General features: G+C 35.1%; 1 pseudogene; it reads left to right on the top strand.

The window, feature by feature from the left end:
- The first annotated feature begins 2,362 nt into the window (after nucleotides 1-2,362).
- Nucleotides 2,363-6,154, top strand: LOC140639500 (ribosome biogenesis protein NSA2 homolog pseudogene; annotated as a pseudogene).
- Nucleotides 6,155-10,241: the final 4,087 nt, after the last annotated feature.

Raw genomic sequence — 10,241 nt, 5'->3', positions numbered from 1 at the left:
ATAGGAAAATGAGCCGGAAAGACTCACCCCCTGAATGATCTGAGAATAATATCTTAAGTTCTTTAAAATAAAAATAACGATGACTGTGGAGTACAAACTAATTATCTCCAAAATCTGCATGCACTTATTTCTTGCAAGAACAGATAGTTTCTCCAATAGATATGGTCACACACCATAGATCACAGTTAAGTGTTGAGTGGGTAGAGAATATTTTGCAGTGGTCCATAAAGAGGAAGAAAAAAAATTACAGTCACTTCAAAAATTATATCACAATGACTACAAAGCACTAGATTAATTGCCTAATAAATACCTCTTGAAAATTCTTTTCATGGGCTAGAATATGAAGCTCATCCCAGAATCAGAGGAACTAGTTTCAACCAAAACAGTCACAAAAACACATTTCATATAAGCACACTTATATTTTAGCTTATAATGAATGAAGGTATTCCAGCTATGCCTACCAGGTTCAGAGGTCTCTTATACACATAGTTGTATCGTGATGGCAGGAAAAAAGATTGGAAACTGCCCCAAAGAAATCTGTTTTGGGTAAGAAGCTTATGATAGCCCACTACAGAGGCAGAAAAAGCAGGAGTGACATTCTGTATGGGTGGGCTCTGTCCCACCCTCTCAGCTCTATAATTATCCGAAGGAAAAATCTTGAAGTGGACTAGAGAGAAAGACATCAATAGCCTCAGGGCCAAAAGCTATTCTTTGTATGCAATTTCTATCAGAGAATGTAATCCTCTGGTCTTTATTTTATTTTATAAAATACTCATGTGAACATCCATATGCACTCAGACTCATAAACAAAGTAGCTGTAGCAGCAAAAATGTCTGGCTTTCAAGATCAATGCTACATATGTCCCATTTTAAATCACGTTTAGCAATTCTAATTTATGAGGTAGTGACTTAAAACTAATATTATACTATTTAATACAAATTGTTATTTGATTCTAACACCTCTGTAACATATTCATCTTCAAATCAGCAGCAGCCCATTACCCACTTCTCACCTAGGAAAATCAAGGACCAACATGAGTAGAAAGTTTTCCGTCTGAAGAACCTGAAAAAGGATCGTCTCTTAGCTGCTTTAGATCAAAATCCAGCAAGAATAGAATCTCATTTCCCACATCTTTCCCCTTCACATCCGCATTGGGTAATTAAAGGAAAAACAGATATGGAAAATTCATCTGAGAACATTAAATTAATTCTCTGTGAAATTTCATTATTTTATCCATAAATGGTATGGTGTAGGTTATAAAGTAGTCAGATAGCAATTGTATTAGAATGGGCTGCAGTGTAAATTTTTTTAAAACACTAAATTTCATCACCAAAACAGAATTGGAGATACCATAAATGAATGTGGGCTTTAATCTTTGATTGAATATAAGATTCACACTCAACTGTGTGACTTTTTGCACATCATCAGGAAGAGAGAAAATTTCCCATTAGCTGTTGCATCAAGCTTTTAGTTCAAGAAAAAATGTCTTGCTCAGTAAAACTAAAAACAAAACCAGGTCTTAGCCAATTTGATTTCTCTTTGCAGGGTTGACGTAAAAGGGTGACTTGACTACAACTTTTACTGGTTGTTTTTTCATTTTGGGGGTTTTGTTTCGTTTTGTTTTATGAACTAAAGGAGAAGGAATCGTTAATAGATGAGCCTAAGGCACTCTGAAATATACTTACTAAATAATAAACTTATCAATTTCTTCCAAATGAATAAATTATTAATTCTTATCTAACTTGACCAAACCTAACAGAGAATGCAGGTGCCACAGAAGAGAAATGAATCTCTGCAGAGTGTATAGTATGTGATGGGAGGGTCAAGGCTGACATTAGATAGGAACCTTAGAGACAATGCCTTAAAACATCGGAAGGGCAATGTTCAATTAAACATTAGGAGAATCTATTGCAATTTTAAACATTTTCAGCTTCACAGTAGAGAAAATGCCGAAGGACAGGAAAAGGTGTCCACCTGAAACTTTTGAGATCCATCAATATTGATTCACATCTCTAGTAAAAGAATTAATTCTACACTAGAACTAGCATTGGTAATGGGAGGGTATGACTGTGTCCAGCCCTTTTCAAACCTGTTTTAAACATATATCCTCTCATATTTATTTATATCAATAACCCAAGGCAAGTTTTCCATTTTCCTAGGGGTGAGGGTGGTTTTTCCATGATTCCCCTAAATTTAATGGCAAAAACAGCCATTTGTTACAAATTCTATGTTTCAGGAACTTGAATAGAACACAAGAGAGATGGCTTGTCACTGATGCATACTGATGAAGTCTCATCTGAAAGATACTACAAGGGAAGGCTAGGGACTGGAATCATCTGAAGGCTGTTCACTTGCATGCCTGATGATTCATAATGGCTCTCAGCTGGGACTTGATCTAAGACTGTCAACCAGATCACCTACAGGTGGTCTTCATGGAGCCTGGAATGCCTCAAAATTTGGTGGCTGGGATCCAAAAGTAAATGTCCCAGAAAAAGAGCCAGATGGAAGTGTAGGTTGTAAAGTGTCCTAGCCTCTAAAGCCACACAGTGTGCCTTCCTTTGCATTCTATTTCTTGGGCAGTCATGGCTGACCTATATTCAAAGGGTGAAAATTAGATTCCACCTTCTGATGGGAGAAATGTCAAGGTTCTACAATTGTAGAACTGGAAACACAAAAACAGGGACATTTTTTGAAACAGTCTGCCACATTGTTTCCCTTCTTTTTCCTTCTTTTCTTTCTTTTGTGTGTGTGTGTGTGTGTCTTGTCTGTGCTTTCTTATAAATAGTTTCTAGAAAAAAAAATAACAAGTCATTCACAGAGAGCACATTTCTAGTAAATTCTAGTGATATTTTGGTTATTTGCTATGAATCAGCTCATTTCAGATTAATAACTTTTGTACATGGGGTTATTCTGGTATGTCTACCAGATTTTTAAAAGATTTTATTTATTTATTTATTTATGAGAAACACAGAGAGAGAGAGTGAGAGAGACAGAGAGAGACACACAGAGTGAGAGGCAGAGACACAGGCAGAGAGCGAAGCAGGCTCCATGTAGGGAGCCTGATGTGGGACTGGATCCCAGGTCTCCAGGATTGTGCCCTGGGCTGAAGGCGGCGCTAAACCACTGAGCCACCTGGGCGGCCCCAGATGTTTGTTTTGACACAGATATTTTGGAATTTATATTTAAGGATAAAATAAAGGAACAGATCTTGAAAGTGATAGTTGTTGGAAAGAAGTCCAGAACAGGTAAGAAGATGTTTAAAAGTGGAATGAAGACAGATGTTTGATTGGAGTCTATTGAGAAAAAGGATTTAGAATGTGAAGGAAAGATCATTTTGCTGAAAAGGATTAAGTGTTTCTTGGTGTGTGTAAAGCTTCTGATAATTTTTAGAAATTAGTTGTTTGACTTCAGGACATGTTATTTTCTGCATATTGTTAAGTAAACATTTTAATTAAAAATGTTTTCATTTATATATCAATAGATATTGTAGGCTCCTTTTAACATTCTAGGAATGCATGAGTGATGCTTTCTTTCTGCATCATGCTTCTCCATGTTTTTGCCTACTTTCCTCTGGCTTTGTGTTATTGCTCTGACTAAATGAGAACACTTGATGATAGGTCTGTCACTCAACTACCTGGACTGAAATAGCCAGAATCATAGGAACCTTGAGCTAATGCAAATGGGGGTTAACAAACACAAGGAGAAGAAAGAGTGATCTCTTCCTTTGAAAACCACATCCCATGAATATTCCTTATTGTCTTTATAAATCTACATTGAAAAATTTATTCTATAGAAATAATTTTAAAAATACATGACATTTATTACTCTATTGTTTATAACAAGTAAAAATTGAAAAGAAATTAAATGGTCATCAACAGAAGAATATCTATGTGATATATGCATATCTAGAACACTACTGCAACCTTAAAATAATATATATCTACTTTCAGGGAAATGTGTTTAATTGATTCATTAAAAAAATTTCCAGAATACTAGGAATACCAGAATCCCATTTGTATGAGAAAAGATATAAAATCTCATTCTAGATGGCAAACTTAGCACCACTTTAGCTACTCCATATTATAAAAAATCTCTAGAAATGATCTTGTACTTTTCTTTTTAAATTTCACATCTGGTATATAAATCAAGAAGGAGAACTCTTAATGGATCATAACAAATTAAAAATTCTTGAAAGGTGGGAAATGAGAGGAATGAAAGGTCTCAAGACATAGAACATGTTTTTCTTCTAGAAAAGTTGAGGGCAGTACCTAGGGAACTTCATACCCAAGTGTAGTTGGTCCTGGATTCAAAAGTGGTCCTGAGAGTAACCAAATGGTAATCAGAAGAGGGTATCAAGCAGGACAGATTCTGCATAATCCACCTTCTTAGGCCAGAAGTAACCACAAGGGTTTCACATTCAGGTGGGATGGGGGTGGGAGGGTGTTAGGCTGCGACAGCTTGGGGTCAAGGAAATGGGATAACATTAAAGACTACATATTGCACTAGTGGAATAGCTATAGAGATGAGAGCACACAAATAGTCACCAATCACATCATGCTTTTTTTGGAATTGGTCCATTTTAGAAAGGATGTACAAAAAGACATTAGGGTTCAAAGCCAATGGCCAAGAAAGAATTCTTGAGACGTCTTTGATGCCAAAAGGTGATTTTATTAAAGTATGGGGACAGGACCCATGGGCATAAAGAGCTGCAACAGGGTCTTGAGGAGTGGCCCATTATAGACTTCCAAGTTGGGAAGGAGTTAGGGATAGCATAAGCCTCTGAGGAATTTTGGAAGCAAGGTTCCCAGAACCTTGAGGGGGTTAGCTAATGTTGGAAAAAGTCATTTATTACCATCTAATAAAACCTTAGTCACAAGACCCTTCAGATGTATATTGGTGGGCCATATGCTTGGGGGATGATTGCCAACATGTATCGGGAGGGGGGTGGGTTAGATATAAAGGAGATTTCTAAAGAAATTTTTATATGTTAAAGTAGACTTACAAGGTCCTGGGGGTCGGGCTAAGATGACTGACTGACTTTTGCCCTTAGCAAAGTATCAACATTGAGGCAATTGAGTCCCTAGAGGAATGTCACCCTGCCTGTTTTAAGGACTTACCAATGGGTGGGCTATAGGTAGTAAGGACATTTAATAATTTTTCTTCTGCCTTTGTTTCCCATATCAGAAGTGTCCCTTTCCTTTTGTGAGTGGTATGGAGTCAGCTCATATGTCTCTGAGACCCAAAAATTGAGAGCTTCTTTGTGCCTAGAGGGTGCACCCAGTGCCTTGGTGGTCATCACCATTCCACAAAAAATAATATGTTGAGGCACACTTATTACCATAAGCATTATGGATATATTTAGATTACCATGAGGAAAAGAGAAAGAAGGACGGTCATGAGGCTCACAAATGTTCAAAGGCAAAAAAAAAAAAAAAAAAATATGACTGGTCTAAATGCTAAGCTCTACCATAAACAGTGTCACACTGAGAAAGTCAAATGAAAAAGACTATCAAGATGCATGAAAAGAGAAACACCAAATGAAAGAATGGTAAAAAGACTCCACAAAGAGCAGTACCCGCCTATCTATTGGACAAAGAGGGACAGTTCTGAGCTAATATACTTTCCAAAATGATTAAACAAAAACAACAACAACAACAACAAAATGAAAGCAGGAAAGTTCTGCCCAAAGTTCCTGCCTGGGAGGAAATAGAAGTATTACAATTACTTGAACAAGAAAGAGAAAGAAGAAAATGTGCAAGAAGATGGTTACTAAAGTTGGCTGTATTGGAGATGGCTTTACTCCTAAATCTGAAAAACTACCTAAATCTGAAAGATTCATGAAGTCAATGGGCTTATGTTTCAAAAAGTCCATGTAACTCATCCTGAAATGAATGGCACCTTTTGCCTACCAATACATGATATAAAAAAGAGTCTCCTATCCCCACTATATCCAACTTTAGGTATCATTATCAAAGGAACTGTCACTGAGGTGAAAGTGAGCATGTTGGGCCTTGTGACGCAGTCACAAAAGGAGGCAAAGTATTTGGAGAAGATTTACTGACAGGTTACCAGCAATCCTGAAAATGATGGATGCATAACTGTGGTACTATGGTTTGACGTCAATTTCATACAAGTAACTCCTTATAATTATTGAAGATTACACACCAATCAAGAAAACCAGCATTACTGTGATGTTTCTGAATACTACCCAACAGCCTTACATATTTGCAATCTTCAAGAGAACTACTAATTCTATTGCAAAAACAAAACAAAACAAAACAAAAAACCATAAAATGGCCTAGTTTTATGAAAAGAAAATCATCAATCATTTGAGGAAAGCCAATACTTTGTTGTTCCTCAATAAAAGATGAACTTAATCATAAGGACAGAAACAGAAAAATAAGCATAACAAGAAGCTTAGAGTAAATATAATTTATATCCTAAAAAATGTGAGAAGATATTTAACCCATAATAAAATTAACCTAATATATAATGGAAAGTAAAATTTCATCATTGTTGGCAAGAAAATGGAAAAAATGGAGCCCCTGCACACCATTGATAAGAATATAAAATGGTACAGCTGTTAAGGAAAATAGTATGGAAGTTCTTTAAAAAATTAAAAATAAAATTACCAGATGATCTAGCAATCCCAATTCTGGGTATTTATACAAAATAATTGAAATCAGGATCTCTAAGACATATTAGCACTTTCCTGTTAATTGCAGCACTATTCACAAATCGCCAAGATATGGAGAGAACTTAAATATCCATCGATGGATGAATGTGTAAGGAAAAGGTGGTATATGGATAAAATGGAATATTATTTACCCTTTAAAAAGAATATTGTGATAACATGGATGAACTTTGAGGACACCATGCAAAGTAGAATAAACCAGCCACAGGGGGACAAACATTTCATGATTCTACTTACATAAGCCATCTAAAGTAGTCAAAATCAGAAGCAAGGAGTAGCATGGTGGTTTCAGGGGCTCAAGGGAAGGGCAAATGGGAAATTTCTATTGGATGAGTATATGAGATGATGAACAATTTTTACATATCTACTGTACAACATTATGCCTGTAATTAACAACACTTAAAAATTTAAAAGCACAAATCTCATGTTAAATGTTCTTACCACAATAAAATTTTAAAAACTTAAGAATTAACAAAACTCTCATCATTGAAGTAACACTCAGTATTTGGGCTGAACAAAAGAAAGGCCATAGTTCAAGAGAAACTAGTGAGCTAGCAGCAAGAAATTTTCTGGAATTCAAATAGTTAGAGAGGCAACATTGTGGTGGTTAAGAGACTGCCTAGGTTTGAATACTAGGTCTATACTTACTGGCTGTGTGACATTGGAAATATAATTTAAATTTTTTTGTGCTTGTTATTAAGCTTTTTCTTTAAACTCCAAAAATACCCTACAATACTTTTCTTTATGAAGCTAGGGCTAAGAATTTGTAAACTTATTTCTCCTTTGTCACTTTATTAACTGTACAGTTATGCCCACAGAGAGCACAAAAGTACAACTAAGCTGTTGGAGGCAGGAATAGGGACTTCTTGTTTGCTTGTCATAAATGTCATCATGGTCCTAACAGTAGGAGGTAATTCTGACAATAGCAGTTGGTTCTAGTCTCTACCTTCTTTTAGCATCCCAAAGCAAGCTTTTTCACCCTCCACACAGTGAGCCCTGCCTCATCTACAAGAGACACTTCCTCTGCCTCCTTGACCTACAATAACACCTCCTGCTCAGAATTCTGTACTCCAGTTCTATGGAGTTTCTAAGTTCTGAAATCTTTCACGAATTTCCCCACACTTACAAGTGGCAGCCACTTTCTGCCACTATTATTTCCATATACCTCTAGGTTAACTCAGCATTCTCATTTTCCTTTTTTCAGTGTTCCACTACGTGCTTAACCAATCCCCTATGTAAATTCTCTCTGCTAAAATATCTAGGGTATTTTTGTTTTCTCAAATCAATCCCAATTAACATAGTTAATCATGTTCTACCAGAACTAGATGGTTATGAAGATTGAATTGAGTTAATACATGTAAAACACTGAGAACAGTGCCTGTATATAAAGAGCTATGTTAAGTATTCACCATCATTTTCAAATGCTATCTCAAAAAGCTGAGGAAAACATAAAAAAAATGAGAGTCACTGAAGACAGAACTAAAAATTTCAGCAGCTATTTTAGAAGATGAGAATCAAAATTACTCGGAGGAGACAATAGTAGATATATAAATGAGTATATGATAGAGAGAGGGGAGAGAGAAAGAGTTGGTGGATAGAGAAATAGATGAGGGGAGATAAATGTGCATGAATTTAATATAGATATGTCATTGGCAGAAGAAAACACACATATAAACAGACACATACAAACACAGTACCTTATACCTACAGATGCCATCTGCAACTCTTACACCATCAAGCTGGTATTATATCTAACCCTTGAACAACATGGGGATTAGAGGTGCTGATCCCACATGCAGCTGAAAATTCACATGTAACTTCTGACTCTCCAAAACTTTAACCATGTATAGCCTATTGTTGACCAACAGCCTTACCAATAACATAAGTAGTTAATTAACATATTTTATAGACCATACGTATTGTATACTATATTCTTATAATAAGGTAAGCCAGAGAAAAGAAAATGTAATTAATAATATCAGAAGGAAGAGAAAACATATTTACAGTAGTATATCAAAAAAATCTGCATATAAATGGACCCTTCAGTTCAAACCCATATTGTTCAAGGATCAGCTGTTATTATCTGTTATCAAATGTAGATAAGGAGAGAATAAGAAAATAAAACTATGAAAAATTTTATTTGTGAACAGAAGCATGATATCTAAAATAAAATACTACTAATAAAGCATAGCAGTGTTTTAGAAAATAACAACATAATTAGCATTTATTTCAGAAATGCAAGAGTAGTTTAATATTAGAATTAATTATAATAATTCAGCTCATAAATAAGAGATAAAACTGTATGATGATCTCAATAGATAATGAAAAAGCATTTGATGATATTCAACAGCCATTCTGTCTAAAAAAAAAAAAAAAAAACACTCCAAGAAAATGAGAACTAAGAAACAACCCTAATTTGATATGAAATTTCTACCAGTAATCTATAGCAAATATCGTGATCAATGGTGAGTCACTAGAAGCACTCCCATCAAAGTCAGGAACTAGGTAAAGATGCTTGTTAATGTCCTTAATACTCTACATTGGAGTTCCAAATTAATAAAATGAGATAAAGAACACATACTGAAAGGGAGAGGCAAAATCATGATTTACAAGTGATAAGATTACCTATATAGTTTGTCAGTTGATTGTCTTTGTTTTCCCAGTAGAATAAATAAGACAGTTCAATATTGTGGCCTGACAGAAAAATAAATGCTAAAAAAAAATTTTAGAGCTCTCCTATGTATCAGTGGAATATAATAGATTTAAAGATCCTTCTGATGGAAACACAATATATAAAGCAACAAGAAGGAATCTAGAAATAAATGTATAATAATGTATAGAAAATTATAACATTTTCAGAAGGTGTTGGAAAGACCTGAGTAAAAGAGAAATATGTTAATCGGAAGATGCAGTACAATATAGTTATTAATTCCTTCAAACTTAATAAATTCAGTGTAATCCTCCAAAATTCCCCACAAGATGTTTCATCTATCTTGACCAGATGAGTCTAAAATTTAAGCAAAGGACGGGCACCTGGCTGGCTTAGTCAGTAGAGCTTAGAACTCTTGATCTCGGGGTTGTGAGTTCCAGCCGCAGTTTGGGTATAGAGATTACTATAAAAAAATTCAAGTGAAAGAATAAATCTGAGAAAATTTAAAGGCAGGTTAGTAAAAGAATAAATTGAGAGCAACTTGATCTAACAGATTTCAAATTATAAAGATATAGGTAGTAAAGCACTATGGTACATGTGTGCATATGTAGGAATAGAAGTATGCTCGCTGGGATGGGGCTATTTCCAAGTCATACTGGTTGTTAAGTGAAGAAAGTAAAAAAAAAAAAAAAAAAAAAAAAAAAATGAAGAAGTTCTCTTTTCTACTTCACAAAGCTGGAATAGATCCAGATAAACACATATCCACTGATGACTTGGATGGTGGCTACTGACTGTAGGGATTCTCTCACCTTAGGAGTAGTCTTGTGATTTTTAAAGAATGTAATCATATATGACTCAAGTAAAAATGAATAAAAATAGTTTTAACCCTGTATTATT

The sequence above is a fragment of the Canis lupus genome, chromosome 9, assembly GCF_048164855.1.
Source record: "Canis lupus baileyi chromosome 9, mCanLup2.hap1, whole genome shotgun sequence".
In the NCBI taxonomy this organism is placed as follows: Eukaryota; Metazoa; Chordata; class Mammalia; order Carnivora; family Canidae; genus Canis; species Canis lupus.
Note: the sequence above shows the minus strand (reverse complement) of the source record. Positions and strands in the feature narration are given on the sequence as shown.